This window comes from Vulpes lagopus, chromosome 6, assembly GCF_018345385.1.
Source record: "Vulpes lagopus strain Blue_001 chromosome 6, ASM1834538v1, whole genome shotgun sequence".
NCBI classification, from domain to species: Eukaryota; Metazoa; Chordata; class Mammalia; order Carnivora; family Canidae; genus Vulpes; species Vulpes lagopus.
In genome coordinates this window covers 79,575,552-79,590,292 of record NC_054829.1, presented here as the reverse complement: position 1 = coordinate 79,590,292, position 14,741 = coordinate 79,575,552, and the positions used below count along the sequence as shown (strand labels likewise).

Sequence of the window (14,741 nt, the reverse complement as noted above, 5' to 3'; positions counted from 1 at the left end):
TTGCTAACTTTAATCCTCCCAGCAATCTTGTGAGGCAGACAAAATAAGCATTGTGGTTCCCATTTTATAGATGAGGAGCAAAATGACCACAGTGTCTTACATGCACTCATAAATACTCAATAAATATTTATCTGAAGGAATTTTATAAACAGGCTATTGCTGAAACTTTCTCAATGAGCAAGGTTGTGATTTTAAATTTTAGCATCACCCGTCACCAAAAAAGACTCCTTTAAACATAGAAGTGAAAATCAAGTGAGGTGGTTTCTGCTGTACGTCAAACTCAAACCTTCTCCTCTCCTCACGGTCATTACATACCCCTAGCCATACTGGCCACAGTTCCAAGTTAGATGTTACACTCAAGAGACATCCCTTCCAGGTCTCAGAAACTTATCTCTGTGAAATAAAAACAAGCTTCTTAGTTCGCCCATTGCCCTCAGCTTTCATTTTTCCCTCTTCCCAGGGAAAATGTATATACCATAGGTTTTGAGTACTCGTTACCTCTGACAAATTGCACTGTTTTCTCTTCCAGATCTGTCAAGTTCAAAATCTCACAATGATACTTTCTGAAAGACATGATTTGCTGGAATTGTCTAAGAACCTCATATTAAGATAAATATTTGATGTCAACTTGTGTTAAAGAGCTTGAATTATTCTTCCAAAGCAAGTCTAAAAAATAATTATGCCACTATGGTAGCTCCAATCAATTGGTAAAGGTTTCCTGAAACACTAGGTTAAAAAGAGTTCAGTGAAACAAAAATGCCACAAGTAATTGTCAATGTTTGTGGTGGACACAGGGGAGGGAAGGGAACACATGTGCTGTCTTCTCATGGCAACTTGAATCAGACTAAGCTGGGATCAGATTATGGGATTTCCAGAGTGAGTAGTGTGATGTTCAGTTCTCTTTAAAAGAAGGGAAGGCCTAGGGGTATAGTGCCCCCTTAAGTGAGAAAGATAACCTTTTGCCGAGAAATCTGGCATGCAGTGCTGAAGATGGCAGTTGATGCTTTAATCAAACACAGAAGTAGACAACTGTTTTTGTCAATTCCTAATTGCATGTTTGCAAATACTTTTAACCTAAGTCTCAGTGTTTTCTGCATAAACCAGCTGACATTTATTGCAAAGTGGAAATGATAGGAAATTTAATTCAAATGAAAGCTAAGCCATTGTTTTGAATTTGTAAAATGAATTTCTCTCTAGGGGACCTATGGAGCTAACGGGAATGGGTGTTAGAAATATAAATCCCCATGCATCAACATAAGCTGAGATAACTAAACTTGACTGATTATAATAATAGAGAGAACTCTCCAGAGGGCTTCATGCACATGGACACATCCAAATGCTATTTTGTTAAGTTTTTCTAGCACTGAACATTTCTATAGGCTATTTTATCTTAAAATGGATTGTTGTCTCGGACACTAGATCATTCCCTCCAGAGCCAAAGTTACCTCCAATTTAGGTGACTTACTCAAGGTCACTGAACATGAGGGGTAAAATAGAGGATATTTCAAAGGCTTTTGAGTTCCAGGCTGTTGCTTATCCACTGGATCTCAAAGAGGAAAATGTATAAAACCTGCAGATCTATTTATCTACATATTTTCTTTGGCTGAACCTGTGCACTCATGGGCTCTTCACTTCAAAGCAATTAAAAAGAATTTTATTCAACCCCAGGAAATTTATGTTTTTCAATTACTCTGGGATTACATAATGTGACATAGAAAACCCTGTAGATCCCCTAGGGCAAAAATGCAGCAAAAAAAGATTGAAAGTGGGAATAACAATAAACGATACCAGGTAGTCTGCATGTCTGGATAAAAGCGAGTCATAGATAACTGCCCATATTGCACAAGAAATATTTTCACGTGTATCTTTTATCAGAAATTATATACCACTATCTTGTCTAATATTTCAGATCTGTTTGCTTTTCAGAATACTTGGCCTGACTCCCTTTGTCTCCTGCATTAGAAACGGTGCATCTACAACCAGTTTACCTGGAACAACCGGAGTCCAACCAGGAAAATAGAAGCCATTGTAGATCTTTAAAATAAAATAATAATAATAATTCAGAGTTACAAGGGTTATGGAATAGCTGAAGTTCAAATAGGAGATGGCAGGAGAAACTAGAGATCATTAATAACAGAAAGTGCCACCACTACAGCCAGAAAGAACAGGGGGAGGTGGTATTTCCAGAAGCCAGAAACGAGGACCACTCAGTGGAGTTAGAATCAGGTGAAGGCTGCCCATTGGAAGCTGGAAGCACAAAGAGCCCTGTTCAGGAGGAACCGCCACCACAGAGGATGGTGGACACACCTGGAAAGGGTTGTGGGGAAGGCCTTGACTTCCCTTTCTTACCCTTCAATCTTCTACCAGGTTTGCAAGAGAACATGATAGTTTAGAAGATAATATTTCCTGAAATGTAGAGCAGAAAAAGGGAGAAGATGCATCTGAGAAAAAATGAGCAGTTGGTTGGCTAATTACTTCACTTAAGGATTCTCCTTAACACAAAATTCTACGTTTACAAAAAATCTGTTTAACTTACTTTGCATAAAAATGAAATCGGTCTTAATTTTACTTTTAATTTCTTCCCATCAAGAGTGCATCAGTAGGACTGTATTTCTTTATGAGCAGAAGTCAGACAAGACCATGTTGGGGGAGTGGGTATCCAGTGACATTGGAAGCAAGGGTAAGGGCTAACATAAGTTGAGTAGAAGAAATATTTTTGCTGTTAACAAGCAGTTTCTTTTTGGGGACCCTGGCCTTTTAGCAATCTGATAACTACTTTCATTATTAACAGACTCTCTTTTCTTCGATTTTGTATAGAAACTTCCCTGCAAATATGATGGCATCTTTCTGTATGCGCATGCAAAAAAATCTTGAACATTATTTTTCAGGGGAGCCCCACCATGGCCCCAACCCCATGATGTATCCCTAGGGGGAGAAACCTGTCCTATTCATACTAGACTTTCTTTTGCTCTTCACTAAACTCCTTTGTAACTCTTTTGAGCATCATAAAAGTTCTCCAAGCAAGAGTTAAGGTGATTGCACTTTAAACACAATGTCCTGGAACCTAGAGAAATTGTGTGCTGTGTGCATGTGTATTTTTCTTAAGGGAATGTTTAACTAACCCCCCCCCCCCCAAATATTTAGAGACAAGTTTCCAGATATTCTTCAAGGTATGTAAAATGTTTTTATGTGATAACCATAATCATCTTAGGTTGAAATAGTGTACAAGTACAAACAGTAGGAATATACTGAAGGTAGGGAAATGAGTCTTACATGAATTATGGGCAATTTCCTTTTGCTATGGCTCTTTTGAAGCTGCCACACTGGTCCTTCAAGAGTAGAAATTATACCTGTCTTGGCTTCTATAATGAATTATGTAGTGATCTTCATATGCTAGAAGTGAAGCTTCTACATGTGTCTCCTTTTTCTACAAAGAGACATAATAAGCAGTCTATATCCCTCTTTTTCTGAGTTATGCTTGTCTTATGCCAATTTGGCATAAATTTATAAATTGACAAAATCAATTTATGGCAAATTTTATAAATAAAAACAATATTCCAAACCATAATTGTGATCTTTACCACTAAAGGTTCATCATGAGGTCATAGAATTTCAGCTCTGGAAGAGATTTTAGAATTTCTCTATTCCAACTATTTATTTTATTCATGGGGAAAGTGATATCTCATAAAAGTATATGACTTGTCTACCACCAGTCAATTCCATCTATCACATTTCCAGTTCCTCATATCTGTACCTTGATGGTGGCTGGGCTACCATTTTACCTGTCTATTAGGGTAGATTTATAATTGATATGGATTTTTAATTTTCTACTACACTTTTTGATTAAAGATAGCAATCGAGCAAGTCCATAAACAATGACAATGCATATCCATAAGCACATTGGCAATTTTCTGTCTGTGAAAACAAATAGTAAAGATTTCTGGCTTGGCTTCAAACTCTTGGTTTCAAGATCCTTCATGTGAACCAAAAAAAAAAAAAAAAAGATCCTTCATGTGGGCCAAATGTGACCAAGATAAATAGTTGGCAGTAGCCTAGCTTCTTTAGACTTCACTTTCTTTATCTGTAGAATTGGGACAATCAGAACACCTACTACATGGGTTTGTTGTGAGAAAAATCAATGAAATGCATGGAAAGAACTTAGAACTGTAAGTGGCACATGGTAAGTTCTCTTAGTAAACACTACCTGCTCTAGTATTAGGTTCTTTGGAGTCTGAATACACTGGATACCTGCACCTACCAGAAGCAAAACTGAAAGATATTGCCCTAATCATAAGCAAATGGAGACACTAAACTTTGCATTGCTAAAATTTAAAGCTGACTATTAATGGGCAGAAAGAAATTTTGATTTGAGAAATGGTTAAATTGAGTTATGAGACAAGAGCCAGGTGATAGAAGATTTATTGTTTACCAATGAAGAATTCATAACAAGTTTAAAATGAGTTTCTAGGTACAATATTTAGATAGGAAAACATGAAATACCAAACATATGAATTCTTTGAGGCTTATAGCCAAAAGCCCAAAGGCTGTCTAGACCAGAATCTTATAAGCATCCCTTTATGGAAGAGTTTGGAGTAACTGTGGTGGTTGGTGGTGCTAGGATAGGAAGGAAAATCCCATTTGCCTCATTAGAGGCAGAGATCTTGTTCAGATCTATTTTTTCCTCTTGTATGATATTTTTTCATGTTATCTTTAGCTTGGCAGAATGTGGTCACAAAGATGCCTATAGCTTCTTCTAGTCTGCCTCTCCCTGCAGGGTCCTCAAAGCTTTAAATCACAAAGAGGAAAACTGTTGAAATTGTTTCTCTCAATCTTGAGATTTTTTTAATAATACGTTTGCTTTGGCAAAATGCATTTATTCAAGCACAGTCTCATCTGCACTCTAGAAAAATGTGATACCATTTTGCACTGAATGTTTAAATGCAAAAAAAATTGGCTGATTAACAAATATAACTTCTTGTGATTCTGTTCCAATAATCTTGGAGAATTGTTATACTGTAAACCCAGAAAATTAACATTGCCAGATAAACAGTCTGATTATATCTGGCATGATCAAGGTTTCACAGTGAGAAAATGTACAGTTTCCTAAGACCTCTGACAGAAAGCTACTCTCAGACCTTTTCAAAGGCTTTCAGAAGTTATTACTTGAGATTAACTATGGCATGAACAAAAAGGTCTGAAGTCTTGTTTATAGCTAGCCTGTGGCTCTGAGTTAGCAAGTTCTCTCTTAAATGATCAGTATATGAGTTCTGGGTGCTAATGAGTGAAGGTTAGCCAGAGGGAATGTGGATGAGGGTAGCAAAAGACCAAATCATTCTCCAGGGAAGGGGGAAGTAAGCATTGAAAAAAAAAATCAATAATTTTTAGAAGTCAAATCATGTTTTAATCAGTGCCTCTAGAATAAACTAAAGAAGCCCCACTGACGTTCCCAGCTGTAAGAGTAGAAGTCTGGTTTCACATTTGCATGATTTTGAAGGTCAAATGCCTGCTATCCAAGTCTTACTGATCCATATGGACTAGAAATGCCACAATATGCAATCATCATGAAGGCAGATTGTCTCCTGTAAATCTGTCCTTTCTGTAACACATTCAAAATGTACCGTATTGGCTGGATTATAAATCCTTTCAGGAAATGCATGCACATTTGTAGAAGCAGCTTCATGTTGATGGATGATGGCAGTGGTGTTCAGAGAACCCTTAAAATAATTTATCTTATGTATAAATCTGGCTCACCATGTGTCTGGATTTCCTGTGACCAGGTATATACCTGTAACTCAAAATCCTGTTCCAGAAATGAGTAAAACCATCTCCGGGCTGTTTCCATGTTTTCTGTAGATATGAAACCTATAGATTTTATATTATTCTGGATCCCAATTTTATATGCTAAGTAGAAATTTACTTAAATGAACCCTTAAAGTTTGAGAATGCATTTATCAAAGGATTCTTCTCTATATATATTTATTCCATTAAATTATTAATGTATCTAGTATACGTAAAATATTACTCATTTTATAATTACTTAAATATACATAGAATCTTCAGGAACAGAACCATTGTATAAAAGAAGGACAAATGAATTGGGTGGTGAGTCCAAAGCATTTCACTGTATTGTTGAAAACGATTAGCTTTTATGTACCCAGTTCTGTGGATCTTCTAGTATGTACTAACCATTATGAAATTCAGCAACTTCCACTGTTCTCTAAGCAACTTACCTCACTTTATTTACAAAATGTAAAATATCATTCCTTCTCTTAAAACTCATGTACCTTTTATAACATTGATGAAAGTAACATTTTCCATGTTCATAAATAGATAAATTAGATCAATAACTACTTTTCTCAAAGAAACACAAACTAAAACAAAACCAATGTTAAGTTCTAATTTTGATTGCTTGAAAATATTATAGGACATCAGAATTAGAAAGAGTTTCTCTCTAAATAAATTTATTTGACAAACAGAAAACTGAAATCCAACTTGGGATGACCAAATAAAATCAAATGATGAGCTTGTGGCTTCCTTGGAACTAAGACTAAAATTTGTGTTGGCTCTCACACTGGTGTGTAAGCATTTCCTACCATGTTGCAATGCCTCTCAACCTAATAAGCAAGTAATAGTTTATAATAAAAAATCAGTTGCATTTCATACATTAACAATGAACCATATGAAAAAGAAATAAAGTAATCCCATTTACAATAACATCAAAAGCAATAAAATATTTAGAAATAAATTTAAGAAAGTAAAAGATCTATATACCAGAAATTATGAGACATTGGTCAAAGAATTTGGAAAAAAACCGACAAATAAATGGAAAGATATACCATGTTCATGGATCAGAAGAGCTAATACTCTTAAAATGTATATACCACCCAAGCCATTCATAGATTTCAATGTAATCCCCATGAAAATTCTGATAGAATTTTTCACAGAAATAGAAAAAAAATCCTAAAATTTATCTGGAACTACAAAAGACCCTAAGCAGCCAAAGTACTCTTGAGAAAAAAACAAAGCTAGAGGTATCACACTTCCTGATTTCAAACTATATTACAAAGCCATAGTCATCAAACAGCATAGTACTGGCATAAAAACTGACACCTTGAGCAATGGAACAGAATTGAGAGCCCAGAACTAAACTCACACATATATGATCAACACTTATTTGACAAGGGAGCCAAGAATATTCAATGGAGAAAGGATAATATTCAATAAATGGTATGGGAAAAACTGGATATCCATATGCAAAATATAATATTAGACCCCTATCTTACACCACCCACAAAAATTAACTCAAAATGGATTAAAGAGTTAAACAGAAGACCTGAAAAGTAAATTCCTAGAAGGAAACACTGAAAAAAAAGCTCCTTAATGTCTACCTTGTCAATATATCTTTTGGATATGACACCAAAAGGATAAGCAACAAAATCAAAACTGAACACATCAAAGTAAAAATCTCTTGCACAGCAAAAGAAACTATCAATAAAATGAAAGACGACTTATGGAATGGGATAAAATACTTGCAAACCATGTATCTGATAAGAGTTAAAATCCAAAATATGTAAGGAATTCATAAAACTCAATGTCAAGAAAACAATTCAATTAAAAAATGGGCATGAACTTGAATAGACATTTTTCCAAGGAAGACATACAAATGGCCAATAGTACCTGAAAAGGGGCTTAGTATCACTAATCATCAAGGAGATATAAATAAAAATCACAATGAACTATTACCCAACACCTGTTAGGATGGCTATTATCTCAAAGACAAGAGATAACAAATACTGGTGAAAATGTAGAGAAAAGGAAACTCTGGTGCATTGTTAGTGGAAATATAAATTGGTGCAGCCACTATGTAAAATAGTATGGAAGCTCCTCAAAAAATTATAAAATAGAAGTACATTTGACTCAGGAATTTCATTTGTGTGTATATATCTGAAGGAGCTAAAATCACTATCTCAGATATGTGTACTCCTACATTCACTGGAGCACTATTCACAATAGCCAAAACATGGAAACAACCTAAGAATCTGTTGATGAATGAATAGATAAAGAAAATGTGATATCTATATCTATATTTATATCTATATCTATCTATATCTATATCTATCTATATGAATATTATTTGGTCATGAGAAAGAAGGTAATTCTGCCATTTGCAACAACATAGATGGACCTTGATGGTATTATGCTGAGTGAAATAAATAAGACAGAGTAAGACAAATACTATATGACTTCATTTATATGTGGAGTCTAAAGATTGAACTCATAGAAACAGTAGAATTGTGGTTTCCAGGGGCTAAAGGGTAGGAGAAATGGGGACATATTGGTCAATGGGTACAGACTTTCTGTTATAAGATGAATAAGTTCTATGGATCTAATGTACAACATGGTAACTGTTGCTAATGAAACTGTATTATGTATTTGAATGTTGCTTTGAAGTAGAACTTTAAGGTTCTCACCACTACAACAGCAAGGATGACAATAATAACAACAAAATGGTAGTTAGGTGAAGTGAAGGATGTATTAAGTAGCTTTATTGTTTCTTTGTCCTCTTCCAGCCAGTGGGCAGCTTCGGGAGGGAAAAACATGCAGCAGTAAGGGAGGAAAGGAACACCTGCCTAGCCAGCCAGATCACTGGAATCCACCCTAGTGATCAATGGGGTGACAGGTGTCACAGCCAGATCACCTTCACATCCTTAAGTAACTTTATCATGGTAAACATTTTGCAATAGATACCTGTATCAAGTCATCACATTGTTCACCTTAAGCCTACATGATATTATATGTCAATTACGTCTCAATAAAGCTAGAAAAAGAAAAGAGTAAATGAGAAGCTGAATAGATATTTCACAAGTTGTATTTTGTTTGTTTGTTTGTTTTGTCCAACTGATGTCTTGTTTTGCACTCTAATTGGTTTACTTATGGCACTTCCCAGAAAGTAAGATATCATTCATTCATTTATTCATTTATTCCACAAACATTTCCTGAGAACTGGATATATGACAGGCACTCTAGTGGGTGATACAAGAGAACTTACAATCTAGTAATATAACCCACTGAAGAACAACACGAGCATAGATGAACAAAGGGCTTCCTAATATAATCCTTGCATTTGTTTCTCTAAGTAACCTTAAAATAAAATTCAAATTCTGGAGCCGCACTACCTAGTCTTGATCTCAGCTGCACCACTTTCTAGCTTCTGGCCCTTAGAAAAATTATTTTTTTTTTAATTTTTATTTATGATAGTCACAGAGAGAGAGAGAGAGAGAGGCAGAGACACAGGCTGAGGAAGAAGCAGGCTCCATGCACCGGGAGCCTGATGTGGGATTCGATCCCGGGTCTCCAGGATCACGCCCTGGGCCAAAGGCAGGCGCCAAACCGTTGCGCCACCCAGGGATCCCCAGAAAAATTATTATATCTCTCTGTCTCAGTTTCTTAATATGTTTAAAATTCTAATACTTTTCTTATAGAGTTACTGTGATGATTAAGTAATTGGCCTAATAAATAGACATAATGTGAAGATTTTAGAATCATGCCTAATATATAAGAAGTAGTCAATAAACGTTAGAATTATTGTTATTATGGTTATTATTACAATTTTTTTTTTACAACCACACAATAATGAAAATCCTCTCTACAGATAGCTTCCAGGACAGCTATGATTTAAATTCCATTTCATATTATTTTAATCCCTTCCATTTCTCCTCCTCTTCTTTAGTTCCCACAGTGTTATCTCATTTTAAGATACATTTCATGGCTATTTCTGCAATCAGAACATTTAGCAGTTTGGTGATGAAATCAGGGCAGTTTGAGATGTCACACTCTAGCTAGTTACACTGCACAAAGCCTAACAGTTTGCTTTCTGTTTTTAAAGAAGCGTTTCATTTAGCCATACTTGTGGCAGCACATGTAATTGAAAAGAGGCATATGGAGACCAGCATGGAAGCCTAACAAACACTTCAGAGTGGCTTAAAAACTATGTTAATCAGTTTGGGAAACCATGTTTTAATCTCAAAAAAAAAAAAAAAAAAACTCTTCAAACCTAAGGTGACTTTTAAAGAAATGTAATCATTGCCAATATCACCTAATACAATGATTGATTTACCTCTGCCCTGACAAATACTGAAAATAAAACTGAATCCTAGAAAAATGAAGGAATGAGAGCACCCATGACCTGCGTGCAGTTCTGTGGTGCAGAAATGAACTTGTGATGGCGGTAACCCAGGACATTAGTCCCCCAGCCAGAGTCAGTGGATACCATCTCCCCTACAGGACAGGGAGAGGGACGTGGGCTCAACAACACTCCTTCCCCTGCAAGAAAGCGCTGAGCATTACCTGCAAACAAGGAAGGCATCAGATGAACAGACCTTTATAACAGAATGTGCATCTGCCAAGACAAAAATACACCACAAGCTTCTGGTGCTGGCATGCTGACAGTATGAGCAAGCTGTCTTAGTAGTGATTTTGCAAATCACTTGAGTTTAAATTCTATATAGGCCGTAGGACCCCTGGAGCATCACTTTCTATATTTGGCCTCCTCATTTAGCTGTGTTTGGAATAAATAGGCTATGGGTAAAAATCATGCCCTTTATGAGTTTTGCATACACAGACTAATTCTGCATGTATATTATACGTGAACCGAGTGATTGATGCAAGTCTATGCTTACACACACACACACACACACACACACACACACACACACATACACAAGGCTTTTGAAATGTATTTTTAAGTTGTTTTCCTGTATGACTTTTTCTCTCTCTTTTTTTAAGTTCAGCTCTCTGGCATTTAAGTAACCCACAAGCTGCTGTTTCTTTTTCCAAATAAGTTCAGCTTGATGGTGGGGCCAAGAAAAATGAGCCTAACTGATGATTGCAATCGTGAAAGAAAATATGCTTTTTATCAGAGACCACATGTTGCCAATGCCAATTAAAGCAAAACTGGGAGATTTTATCAGATACCAACCTGGAGAGGAGAAATGATAAGGCAAGCATAAGAAAAGAAAAGTCAGCTTCAGGTGGAGTTGCCGGGATGCCCATTTAAGATGAAATGTAAAAATTCAAGGTGGAAAGTACAGCATATGTTGCAGATTTAGCAATTTGTTAACCATCTAGATAAGAAACGGGACAAAGCAATGTCAAGGTCTTGGATTCAAGGCGATCTGACCGGATCCCAACTGTGTCCACTAACTACCTGAATCATCTTCATCTTTTTGAGTCATCTCCTCATTTAATAAATAAGGAATCACAAAATTCTGTTTGCATTCTAAAAAATGACAATGTGGATTAGAGTACTAGTTTAAGAATATTTGCTTAATAAATGTTGAAAGAGAGAGAGAAATTAATTGATTAATTTGTGGACAAATGCTTCAATAGAGATTGTTCTTTTCCCTAAACTGTTACACAACCATTTAGACACACACATCTTATAAATATATTAAGGATTGTATTATTTTACTGTCTTTCAAAGGTTGGTAAGGAATCCTGTAATTATGTGACATGTTCTATAGTTTCATTTCTGACATCAATTTATAACATATTCGTGAGATCATATGATTGCACTCCATAGAAAAAAGGATCACTTTTTCCAGTATTGAGAGGTGCAAGATGTCAAGGTTAAAAGGCTTATTTAAGTTTCTCTGCCTCGGTTTCCATCATCCCTAAAATGTTTATACCACCCTTGAAAAATTATTGTCAGGGTCAAATGAGAGGAACCATTAAAAATTGCTTGTATCTACAGCATAGAAAAGGTCAGTTCCTTTCTCCTTTACCTTCAGGTGAGTTGAGTAGTTTTTATATTTTTAAGAAGCACTAGGAATTTGTTAAATGAATGGGCCAGGCTTTATTCCTGAAAAAAAGGGTACAAGCACTGAAATTCTCAGATGGAGCAACACCAAAGTGTGGCACTTGAGAGATATTTTTAGAACTTGGTGAGAATAATTATTTAAAAAGTAGGATGCAGTAATTATGATATAAAGCAGGTATTGAATATATATATTTTTCATAATAAAACTTGTTCTTTATGTATGCCTACCACTCCTCACTTTTATATTTTTTCAGTTTATAGTGAATAGAAGATACTTGCAATTTACTCACCAATGATTATTTGAATACTGTAATCTATGAATCCTAAAGTTCTGGAAATTATTCATCTCTTTCTAGAAAAATTGACTGTACATGTTTGTCTGAAGTCAGAGACTAAGCATCCCTAACTCAAATAAATTTTTCCTTTTTCTCCATAGGTGTATATACTTTAAAGCCAATTAAGGAATTGGAAGTTTCAGGATGCAGATAACCAGGTCATAAATGTACTATTTTGATAAACCCGGAGGCAATGTTAAGGTCAATGAAGGAAGTGGATTTGTATTAATGTTTTATTTCAACTTCTCATATTTGGATCCAATCATAATAATCACGTGCTTTTTGCCAACTTTCCTGGGTATTCAGCTTTCCCACCTGGAGATTAAATGTAGAGTTAGAAGCTCAGAGAACTAAAAACAGCGCAGCTGGATTATAACTTTTGTTGAAAAGAACATCAGTTGCTTGGCTAAGAATTCTTCCAAATTTTTCAATTATATAGACCCTTCAGAGTTTTATTCCTCTTTCTACATAGCTCTGGCATTTTGAAAGTGCATTAATACATTGTCAAGAAAACAATAAAAATTTCATTTATACCATTCATCTGAGTTAGTCATGAAAAGAAACAGTTATGGTCTTGAACAACATGGGTTTGAACTGCATGGGCCCAGTTATACATGGATTTTTGTTTATAAATATGGTCTAGCACTGTAAATGTATTTTCTCTTATGATTTTTTAAATAACATTTTCTTTTAACTAGCTTACTTTATTGTAATATTACCTAATACATATAGCATGCAAAATTTGTGGTAACTGATTGTATATGTTATTGTTAAGGCTTCTGGTCAACTCTAGGCTCTTAGTAGTTAAGTTTTGAGGGGAGTTTTTGACTGGGAGTCAGTGCTTCTAATCCCCATGTTTTTCAAGGGTCAACTGCATTTTATTTCCACAAATGTGGACTCGAGTTAGGTACACACAAAGATAATACAATATTGCTCACTTTTTAAGCATCCTGGACATTGCTGTGATCAGCTGCTGAAGAGTTTATGTGAACAGAATGTAATGTGTTTCAAGGGGTACATATGTATGTGGATCTCTCTATCAGTCTATTATTGTTCATCTTTATTGTTACCTTGTGTTGGTAGACTTTGTTAAAAGTAATGAAAGCACACTGTTAACATGATTTTTTATTGTAGAGAACAAAAATCAATCTCAATATTTAATAAAGTTAAAATGATTATGAAACATTATATAATGTTATTACTATCCATGTGATTAATGTTTTTAAAATTTGACTTACAGGCAATTATAAAAAAATTTATTAGGCTGTACCTCACACCTATTAAATTAGTTTTCAGGGAAAGAACTAGATAATCTACATTTTTAATAATTAGATCAAGTAATTTTGGAGAATGTTAAACTAGAATGTAAGTTTAGAGTGGAAGAAAGGAATGTTACTTTTTTCTTGCTACTATGATGCTCTGTACATCATAGGTATTCAATGAATTTATATTGAACAAATGAATATATTATTATCTTTTATGGAAAATATGTTCTTTTAAATAATGAATGAAAGTAATATATACTTTTAAAAAGTATATAATAAGGGATCCCTGGGTGGCACAGCGGTTTGGCGCCTGCCTTTGGCCCAGGGCACTATCCTGGAGACGCGGGATCGAATCCCACGTCGGGCTCCCGGTGCATGGAGCCTGCTTCTCCCTCTGCCTGTATCTCTGTCTCTCTCTCTCTCTCTCTCTCTGTGACTATCATAAATAAATAAAAATTTAAAAAAAAATAAAATAAATAAAAAGTATATAATAACATCAAATGGTGCTCTTGATATAATATTTAATGAAAATAGACAATAAAAAATTGCATGCATTCTAAGGCTACAAATATATATATATATATATTTTAAAATATGGAACGCTTCACGAATTTGAGTGTCATCCTTGCGCAGGGGCCATGCTAATCTTCTCTGTATCGTTCCAATTTTATTATATGTGCTGCCGAAGCGAGCACGGCTACAAATATTTTTAAAGACTTTTTTTTTGAGAGAGAGAGAGAGAAAGAATAAGCAGAGAAGAGGGCAGAAGGAGAAGGAGTAAGGGAATCTTAAGCGCACCCCATGACCAGTACAGAGCCTTCTATAGGGCTTGACATTGGGTTCAATCCCACAAACCTGAGATCATGACCTCAGCCAAAATCAAAAGTCAGTTTCTTAACCAACTGAACCAACCAAGAACCCTTTAAAAAGACATTTTAAATTGAAAAAAAAAAAAAACATCAAAGCATCATCTGTATAAGAAAAAAATAGGGACACCTGAATGGCTCAATCAGTTAAGCATCAGACTCTAGGTTTCAGCTCAGGACAAGACCTTGGTCATGGGACTGAGCTCAGCATCTGGCTCCATGCTCAGCACAGAGTCTGCTTGTCCCTCTTCCTCCCCCTCTGCTCCTCCCCCATTTGCACTCTGTCTAAAATCAACCAATCAACAAATCTTAAAAAAAAAAAAGAAAAAAAGAAAAGAAATAGAATTTCACCAAAGTCAAAATCTTTGCAAAAGACTCAAAGAAATGGAAAGATAGGAGAGGAAGTATTTGCAAATTAAATACCAAATAAAGTACTTTATCAAGAATATGAAAAGGA

At 35.3% G+C, this 14,741-nt stretch overlaps 1 non-coding gene across 1 annotated transcript; it reads right to left on the bottom strand.

The window, feature by feature from the left end:
- Window positions 1-14,006: 14,006 nt before the first annotated feature.
- On the bottom strand, window positions 14,007-14,113 carry LOC121493951. Its single transcript, XR_005988601.1, has one exon. It is a non-coding gene; the product is annotated as a U6 spliceosomal RNA (small nuclear RNA).
- Between the last annotated feature and the right edge of the window lie 628 nt (window positions 14,114-14,741).